The sequence below is a fragment of the Colobus angolensis genome, unplaced genomic scaffold (genome assembly GCF_000951035.1).
Source record: "Colobus angolensis palliatus isolate OR3802 unplaced genomic scaffold, Cang.pa_1.0 Scaffold289, whole genome shotgun sequence".
Taxonomy (NCBI): domain Eukaryota; kingdom Metazoa; phylum Chordata; class Mammalia; order Primates; family Cercopithecidae; genus Colobus; species Colobus angolensis.
The window spans coordinates 440,955-451,371 of NW_012116143.1; the positions used below are offsets into that span (position 1 = coordinate 440,955).

General features: G+C 40.0%; 1 protein-coding gene across 8 annotated transcripts in view; it reads left to right on the forward strand.

Annotated features, from left to right (window-relative positions):
- The window catches only part of TNIK (TRAF2 and NCK interacting kinase), a 415,617-nt gene that overhangs the window by 281,359 nt on the left and 123,841 nt on the right, over nucleotides 1–10,417 (forward strand). The gene's annotated exons all lie outside the window — the stretch shown is intronic.

Sequence of the window (10,417 nt, forward strand, 5' to 3'; positions counted from 1 at the left end):
GACTTCTTTGTTGTGTTTCAAACCTATGCCTACCATCTTATCCTGAGTCTTGCAGCGGGAGAATTCTTATGTACCTTTATATTTATGATTTATGTGACCCAAAGGGAGAACTGAAGAACATTATTTGAGTTTAAGACTTACAAGACATTCAAGTGGGGATCTTTTTAATGAATTCACCTATCTTATCTGATTGCCTGTTTGTTAAAAAAAAATGTTTAAATCATTTGTTATATTTTTTTGAATTTACTATTGCTGCTTCTTATTGGAAAATACATTAGATTTCCATGTTGGTTATAGTTGAGAGTTTTGGAAGAGTGTATATTCTGAGAGCTTTTTACGTTAAACTAAGATGTGAATTTGTTGTCTTGGGCCATCTTTTTCTGATTGAGAATAATCTGACTTACGTCTACGATGCTCGAAGTATAATTATCTGGGGTTTCTTTTTCATGAGAGGGAATCAAATGGAATATTGGTGACTACTTTATGGTATTTCTGTCCTGTGTCCTGATGTTTCATAGAAATTTGATTTGTGACTTGTTACTTTATATTATAAACTAGAAATTTGCTAATAAATTCAAAGCTGTGTTCAAGTAGATTTCTCCAAGAAGCCCTTCTCTTTTCTATTCTGCTAGCCAATAACCAAACATAATTTTGGGTTATTGCCCCTCAGTTTTATTGTCTGGGCTTTTAGGTGACATGGCTTTCTAACGAACGCTGACTGAACGTCAAGACAATAAAATTAGGGGCAATGGGATCTGGGAACTGTGTGTGGGTTTCCAGGCTGTGCATTAGGTAGACAGACACCCTGTGGTCTTTGTGTGCATTACAGGACAACTTGGGCAAAACTTGATCTACCTGCACTGGTTTCAGAGGTGCATGGACTTTTCACCAAAACACTTTAATGATCCTCTGTAAATACTCTCATCTAACAGATGAGGAAACTGAGGCCGAGATCTGCAGGTGCCCACTGGGTTAGTGATCATCTCAGAGTTAGCACCTGAACGCAGGTCTCCAAGCTTTCTGTTCAGAGCCCTTTCCAATATATTACCTTGCTCCTCTGTAATGTACTTCCATATAAATCTCCAATTTATCAATTGAACAGTATATTTGAAGAATTTCACTTTTAAGGAATATTTTTAGTTCTCGACATGTGGGGTTATTATTGAAATCAGGTCTTAAAGATGCATTGCAAACATTGCAGCATTTTTGAGGCCCCGTATCTCAGTGTTGACAGAAAATTTGCCTCTTTTGGGAATTGTAAGCTTGAAGGTCTGAAAACATAATAATCTCCCATAAATTTCCTCCTTCCTTCAAAGTTAGTCACTGTAATAACCTGACAACAATCTGTCTGAAAACAGCTGCCAAGTTAAAAATTAATCTCCTGCCAAAATAAGTGTCATTTTTTAAACTGCTAATGATAAGCATATTTAAATAATTCCATTTGCAAATCCCTTCAGAGAAGCCACTACAAAATATACATTCCAGGCCAGATATGTGTGTCATGATTAGCTACAAGCAATTCTTCAAACCATAGTTATACCTAACAACTGCTAACTAGTCTATATCTGGGCCACAGATATTCTAGATTACTATGTAACATAGCATGGGGAATCAGTGTTTGCAGCTTTTACCCTCAGCTTAATCTTTTAAGTATTGTGACTGACTACACTATATATATGGGACTTTTGTTATGTAAATAAAGTGGGTGCCTACCACTGACTTGTTTTCAGTAGGGTATCTAGAATAGGCTTTCCTTCTGGCCAAGCAAAGCTTGGAATTAAACTGATACTTTGGTCCTCTTTCCTCAGATTATGGCTGAGGAGTATAGTTTAAAATCACTGTAAATGGTATGAGACCAGTGCATGACTCTAGGTATGGGCAAAGCCTAGTGCATGAGTAGCCACAGAGGTTGTCATGCTGCACAGTGATTTCAGAGGTACTGGAAGGTTCACCTGGCTATAAAAATATCCCGAGACATTAAAAAGATTGAAGATGAATGTCTGTGTGTGTGTGTGTTTTTTTTTTTAAATAAAGAATCCTGATAGAATAGGTTCAACTGTATCAGTCATTTAGACCTTAGTGCAAATTAGTTAAACAGGATTGTCAGGAATGTAGGTTGTGCAAGAGGAGGAAGAAGTCATGGCAGGGATATGAGCTTCACTGGTTAGTTGCCATGGGTAAAAAGAGGAGGATGGCAAAAGAATGAATAAGGAAGACTTTTCCACGGAGGACTTTATAATACTGAATTATTTTTGGTTTTAAAAAAAATTCATAGTGATCTTCAAAGACATCTTAGACAAATCAAATAGTAAATAATAAATAACAAAACCAAGCCATACCCTGTTGGGGTATAGTAGAAGGTTTGGGGATTTTTGCAGATTTATTTCATCCACTTACACAGTTTAACCGTGGGCCAGAAAAGACGCTGATCTTTAAATAACCATACTACTTCTTTCTTGGCACCATATATTATCCCCTTTTCTGTTCAGTATCCTTAGGAATGTGACCTGTCACCAGGGGACAACTTGACAATATGCTGATTTTCAAAATCATTTATTCATTCACTCAGTGCATGTTTATAGACTATCCATTGTGTATAAGGAGTTAGTCAAGCTGTATCTGTACATGCTGTTTCTGATAGAAGGTTCATTTGAGACCCCGTCAAAGCCCGAGGATTTCACTGTGTGTTTGGTGGTCCACTTGGCCAAGTGGTGTATCCCAGCTCCAGAAGCTTGAACACTTTGGGCCCTCATGTGCTACAGCCACTTTCAGCTGACAGTGTGTATTTAGAATAAAGGATGACTTGGCCACCAGACTTTACTAGATTTCTTACCACAAAAGTCCTTCCTGTAAAATAAAGACAAGAAGAAAAAGAAAAAGAGTATAGCTGAGTTTTGTTATTTGATTTATTGTTTACCGATTATTATTTGATGTGTCTAAGATGTCTTTAAATACCACTATAACTTTTTATAAAACCTAAAGTAACTCAACGTTATAAAGTCTTCTGTAGAAAAGTAGCCTGAAGAGCTCCTGCTTCTTATTGCAGAGTCTGGTTTTGTGTGATATCTACTGGGCACAGTAAGTAACTCACTGAAAATAGACCCTCTCCTAAGCAGGAGTGCCAGAATCTCATTTGCCTGGTATGCTGGCTTTCCCCTGGAGGCCGTTCCTTTCTTGTTTTCAGAAATTCTGTCAAAACACTTCAAGTGAAAGGAAAGGTTTTATTTCCCTGATAAGTATGTGGGGCAATAATGAAAGCTTTCCCATTTAATAATAAGCATTCAAAAGATTTGAAATTAATAAAGCTGTTCAAAATGCCTAGGCTGTTTAAATTGTTATTTTTTTAAAACCTAGTTTGAATTTCATTTTGGTTGGACGGGATCTGCCAAGCATTTTATAGTCCTGTGTATTTATTACTTTAACAGAACCACCCACTAAGAAATTTCTGTGGCTGAATGCCACAGTATAGTACACATAATGTAGTGTTATTCACCCCTCCCACCCCATGGAGGGAGACACACACACACACACACACACACACACACGGGAAATCTATAAAGAACCTGGAAAAACTTCATAGTATTTACTTTTGAATAGGGCATGTGAATGGAAAACTTAAAATTTTTATTTTCTATATCTTTCTGTCCTGTTATGTTTTTTTGCCATAAACAGGCCTTGCTCTTATATTAAACCAATGAAGTAAGAGATGCACAGTGAAATGGCGTACCCCCTCATCCCACTCCCCACCAGATTCCTGTCCTCAGGCCTGATCTGTGCCACTGTTGTTTATTATTCGCCTAAACTCTGTTTATGAGACTTTCACACAGGTACTGTAGATTATTTGCAGGCATGGGTGTCTCCTCCAGCGTTTGGGTGAATATTGTGCTCTGGGTGTAGACAAAGTACTCTTTTCCCCTGTGTCACAGATAATTGGCATTATTCAGGCAGGGTGGAAATACTTCTTCTAAGTAAGAGGTTCAGTTGGAAATAAAGTGAGCAACCTAACTAATGGTAGAGTTTCCGCTGTGCAGTGTGTCACCTGAGAGGACAATATTCAGATTGCAGAATGATGCGTTTACACTCTCAAACAAGTCCTGGCATCTCTCTACTGAGATTCAAACAAAGGTCCTTCCCTATTCGATCATAAGGAAGGGGACCCAGATAGCATGTTAGTGTCACCAACAGGAAACTGAAACTCCTATTCAACATATTTCTGTGGCTTCCTGTTCACACCCACCTATAAAGGATTCCTTAGTTAAATGCAGGCAGTACCTCCTCCAGGCAACATGCTGATCCCCCAGGGAAGAGAGGAAGCTATTCTAATATTTTCCCTTTGGTCACGTAACAAGCGAAAATGGACAAAGAACTAAAGATTTCTCTCCTCGGTTTATTTTATGTGTGAAATGGGATCATTAATAACTATCTCCACCTCAGTGACCCTAACTCACCACCTGAGTTCTGTGTCTAGATAACATAATGTATAAATATATAATGTAATTAATAAGAGTCAGTCCTTTGAAGTCAGACAGGACCAGTTTAGACTTTGCCTCCTATTTGAAAATTACCTCAGGGGAGTTATTTAACTTTTTGTAAACCTGCGTAAAATGGGAATAATAAATTGTTGTTTATTCTGAGGTTATAATAAAGTGAGAATATACATAAAGGGATTAATACAGTGTCCACCACTTGGTAAATACTCAATATATAGTACTTAGTGTATACATATATATTATAGATAGTTTGTGTTTATGTTATAATATGGAAGTATTGCTATTTGGGGCCATTTGTTACCCCCAAAAGGCAACAGTTTCATATGGTTCAACCTCATATTTGTGTTACACATCTCTAATTATCTGCTTACAGTGAGCCAGAATCTGCTTCTCTATAACTTTGAGCACTCAATTAAGATGTTGTCCCTAGGGGCTATACACACAATGCATTCATTTCTTTTTCCCACCTGGAACATTTAAAAAAAAAATCTAGGTACAAATAAGTTACCCAACAAAAGACTACTTTCTGCTCTGTGAAACTTGCTAGAATAAAATATGCTGGCTGTGCCCATTATTAAGCTATTGTCTGTCAACTCTGGACTGCCATGCTGCCCTCTGCTTTGTGATAATAGAGCTAGGACTCAGCTGTCCTCCCTTCTGTTTGTCCATCTGACTACTTATCAGGCTCTGCCAGCAGGGAGCAATAGAGAACGGAAGACCGAGTCTGGAGGAGGGAGGAGGACACACGTTTTCCTGTTTGCTTCCTCTAAGCTTCTTGTTTATGTCTGCACGGTCCATGTGACCTCTTTAAGCACCACTGAGTACCAGAGCTCCCTGCCATCTTACCTGACTCTGGTTTGCTGGTTGAACTGCCAGTTGATGATATCTGGCCCTAAGGGTCTATCTGTACCCACATTTGTTGAATACCCAATGCAGCGTGTACTGCGTTGTATATTAGGCCCTTTGCATATATTTCCTTATTGAATTCTCTTACCAATCCTGCAAGATATGTGTTCTTTTCATGTTGCAGTTGAGAAAATGGGCTCAGAGTTATTAGTTGTGTCAGAGTTGGGTCTGGCTGCAGAGCATAGGCACCTTCTACCTCATGGTGGCCATTGGGGTTCTTGTCTTGTGCCACACAGCCTCTCATTCTTGTGTGGCTGGTTCAGACATCTGAAAGTGTTGCTTTTCTTCACTGTGTTGAGCAGCCCAGCCCCAGAAGGAATGCTCTCCTGTTCTGTTCAAGTTGCTTGTGTATCAGCTGTTCCCCACTCCCACCCTTTCCAGCAGCCAAAAGTTCTGTCTTGCCTCTGCCTTCCCAAAGGCACTAGAATTTGTCTCTCTTCTGTTTGTAATGCACACAGTGCTAGGCTATTAATCATGCCACAGGCTAGGCTGCACAGCACCTCTGGAATAATGAATTACCCAGCTCCTGCCAAAATGAGTCACACCATGGCCATGAACGAAACTTATCTCTCTCTGACTCTTTCCTCATCTTGTTCTTCCCCCTTCCCTTCCTCGTCTCCTGTGATCTGTCTTACCAGTTGTAATTGGAGCATTTTCTCCTTTATTTAAGTTCTGAAGTGTCTTTGGGACTCACTAATGTATCCAAAGGTTTAAACAAGGCCTGTCGAGGACATTTATGGCTTTCTAGCATGGGCAGTTAAGTGTAGCTTACAAGCAGCTTTGGGTATATATGGCCAGGAATATAAATGTTCCTCTTGGAAAACAAGAGAACCCCAGCCAAAAAAAAAAAATCCTAACATTGATATCAAATGAAGGCTTAAGGAAGCAGCAGAATCAGCTAGGTCATGTGACTTAGCAGAGTATGCACAGGTATTTGTGGTGGTGTGACCTTTGGTTTGAAAGGGGTGTTCTGGGGGCTTAGGGAAAGGCTGCCCAAGAGGGATTCTGAGATGATGTGTACTAAACAAAGTACGTATCTTTTCCCTAAGCCTTCTTGCTTCCTGTGGGATAAATCCAGGATTACCGAACAAATGAGACCACTCCATTTCCCTACTGTCAAAAATATGTTTCTTCAAATTATTGCTGTATATGTATTATCACTTAGGAATGCTTTTGTCTGTACTTATGTTTCTTATGTCACCGGAAGTCTAGAGGCAGGCAGTCCAGGGTTGATGTGATGGTTCACTGATGTCTTCAGAAACCAAAGCTCCTAGCTTTCTGTCCTGGCATCATTAATTTGTTGGCAATAACCCATGGTTGCAAGATGGATGCTGTAGCTCCAGATATCATATTTTATTCAAGGCATTAAGAAGTGGGAAAAAGTTAGCAAGACACCAGCTATATTCATCCCTTATTTCAGGAAAAGCAGAAGCTCCCAGAAGATGTTTGCTTATGTCTCATTGGAGAAAACTATGTCACATCCCTAACTGCCATCCTTAGCTGCAGCGGCATCAGGATAGGCAAGTGTGGCTTTGCTATACTCTGAAATGGAAGCAGCAAGAAAAATGAGGGTTGAAAATGACCACTGGGTTAGCCAATAAACAATTTCTGCCACAACTAAATAGAGGGAAATCATAGAAGACTAAGTTGGGCAGGCAAAGGCAGTGTCATCTGGCAGTGGAGGAGAAGGAAATCAATATTCTTGGGCCCTACTCTGTGTCAGATTTTGTGCTAGCAGCATACCTGATCAATACATGCATGCCACGGTTATTTCCATTGTGCAATTGAGAAGCTAAGCTCTGAGCAACATTCTGCATGTAGCTAAATTAGAAGCCACTATTTGAATCCAGATCTGCCTGACTGAAAAGCCTATTCTCAACTGGGTGCGGTGGCTCATGACCGTAATCCCAACACTTTGAGAGGCCAAGGTGGGAGGATTGAGCCCAGGAGTTCAAGACCAGCCTGGGCAACATAGTGAAACCTCATCTCAATCAATCAATCAGTCAATCAATACCCGTTTCTTTCTACCAATCCATGTTGCCATTGGGAAATTGGGGCCAGTTTTATAGTATGAAACTGGAGTACCTCACTGAGTCTCAGCGCCGTTATTGAATTGCCAGCACCTTCAGTCACCTATGGACAAAGTAGGAATCTGAAGGAATTATCTTATGGATTAAAAATACATTTTTATAATAATTGATAAGGAGAAAAATGGTGAATACTCCAGTCCTTAGATTGTGATGCTAGTTAAAAGAGAACTGGTCTAGGAAGCAGAAGACCCAGCTTGGTTTAAAACCAGCTGCTAAGTTGCTCTTTGATCTTGGGTAAGTCACTTTCCCTCATTTGTGAAATGAAAGGTTGAGCCAGGTGATCTGTAAAGAGTCTACCAGCCCTAGAACACTTAGGTTTTGCTACTTTCAAGTGTTTTTCATTTGTTCATTCATTCAGTAAATATTTATTAAGGGCCTACTGTGTGCCAGGAACCGTTCTAGGTACTTTGGATACATCAGACAACAGGACAAAGATCCTTGCCCTGTGTCTCCTATGTTCTTAGGTATGTGTGCTGGAGGTAAGGGGCACAAGCAACAAACACAAAACATGGTAAGTTAGTGATGAATAAACATGTCGTATGTTAGAGGTGGTTAGTTCTGTGGGGGACAAATATGGGGAAGGGGAATGAGCAGTGCTGGGGGGAGGTCCCAGTGGTCCTCATTGAGAACACAGGGGTTGAGCAGGCTTTGGGGAGGTGAGGGAGTCAGCCAGCACATCACTGGTGAGGTGCTGCAGGCCGAGGGAACAGCTTGAGTCAAGATCCAAAGGCAGAAGTGTGTCTGGGCTTTCTGAGCATTTTCCTTCTCCCTGATCTGAGGCCTGGCCTTGCGTTTTTCTTACCCCAGAACTATCATTTTGCTTCACATGTATTGGTTTTCAACCCAGCTCAAAGCTTCCTCGACTTGAAAGCCATTTAAATTGGACCCTTCTGTTGCAGTTAGGGCCATGGAGCCTGGCTACCACCTTCTTACTTGTGCCTTATTTCACACTATAGAAACACTCAATTCCGAGGGATTTGGGGAAAATGGTGGTAGAACTACCAAGGCCTGGAGATACTAGAGTCTTATCGAAATAGCACAGGGACCTTAAGAGCCAACCCACTATTTCCAGACTATTCTTGCTGTGTTTCCTGTTTAAAGCCTCCTGAACAGCAAATGACTCAGTGTTTCTTTCATGTTCCCAAATGATTATCTTTGTCTATCAACCATAAAACCCCAGGTACAATAGAACTGCATTTTTGTCTTTACCAGTTATTGCTCCTGAGCCAACTTGTAATAGATGAGCTGAGCCTTCTCCATCAGCTCTGGAAATAACCTCACTCAGCGAGGCCAAGAGCCTCCGGGAAACTCAGTCACTTGCTAGGCTAGAGAAACGTGGGGTGCAGATTGCGTTTAATGAAAATCTTTGTTTATATCTTGAAACATAACAAAGAGAAGGGACAAGAGTTGCCTTTGTGAGTTGTGTTGTGTGCACAGAGTTCCTTGGAGTCTTAGAATGATAGTGTTGTGAAGGTGCATTGCTATTCCCGGTTGAACTGAGACCTGGTAACATTTAAAGAATCCCCCTTGCTCCTAGTGTGAGGTTACACATGTGCCCCAGCCACCTGCTCTCAGGTAGACTGCACTTTAGGCAAGAGGCTACATCCCCTAGAAAGCCACCTCCACATTGTGCAGGACTCTGCCCAATTACTGAACAGCCCTGAGTGTGACTTAACAGGATATTGAGAAACTTAGTTCTAGGGAATGACTCAGCATGAAGGTTATGAATTCTATGAAGCTCTCTTCCAGTTACATCTCTTTTTCATGTGGTCTTGACATTTGTTTGATGGCAATAGCAAGGAAACTTACCTTTGATCACTCTAATCTGGGAGAATTTTGAAAAATGTACAAAATGCATGAGGTATTTAAAATGAGATATCTATGTTAGGACGTGGGCCATTGATACTAGATTTTCTTACCAATCTGCTGTGGAACTGAGGCAGCAAGCCTCTTTTTGGTGTTTTCTAACCAGGTTTTCCCCATCTCTTGGTTTTCCCCCTCTCATGCAATATTTAGAGACTACTGAGCCACAGACAGAGGTATGGGAGGAAAATATTGTTAGAGATCGAGATTGTACAGGTAGAAGTGGAGGCATTAACCTAGAAAATTCTGTTCAGAGAATAAAAGTCAGTCTGAGCATAAGAAATAATATAGAGGTATACTGGCCTCTATTGTACATACTAGTCTACTCACAAAATAGACAATATTTGTTTATCTTTTCAACAAATACACTGAGTACCTCCTACTGTGCCCAACTCTGATCTAAGCACAAGAAAGACATCAGTGAATGCCATCATCAAAAAGTCTCCCTGTCCTCATCTTACTAGGTAAAACGATATGAAATTGCTGTTTTTATAGTTAAAAACAATTGAATATAAATAACACCTACTATCTGATCCAGCCATTCCACGCCCAGGTATTTAACTAAAAGAAGTAAAAGTGTACACCCTCAAATTTGTACACCAATGTTTGCAGCACCTGTATCTGTAATAGCCCAAACTGGAAACAGTCCAAATGCAAAAACCGTGATATGTTCATAGAATGGAATACTACACAGCAATAAAAAAGAGTGAAATACTGATATGTGCTACAACATGGATGGGCTTCAGAAACATTATTCTACGTGAAAGAGACCGAATACAAAAGACCACATATGATATTATTTCACTTACACAAAACTTTGGAAGTTACAAACTAATTCACAGTGACAGAAAGCAGATCATTGGTTACCTAGGGACAGGAGAGTGGGGATGGGTTCAGGCAGGAAAGGAAGGAGGCAAATGAGATCTTTGGGGGATGATGGATATGTTTACTGTTTTCTTTTTTTTTTTTTTTAAAAGGAACTCATCTGTTATCAATATAAATTTATTTATTTATTTATTTATTTATTTATTATTATACTTTAAGTTCTAGGGTACATGTGCATAGCGT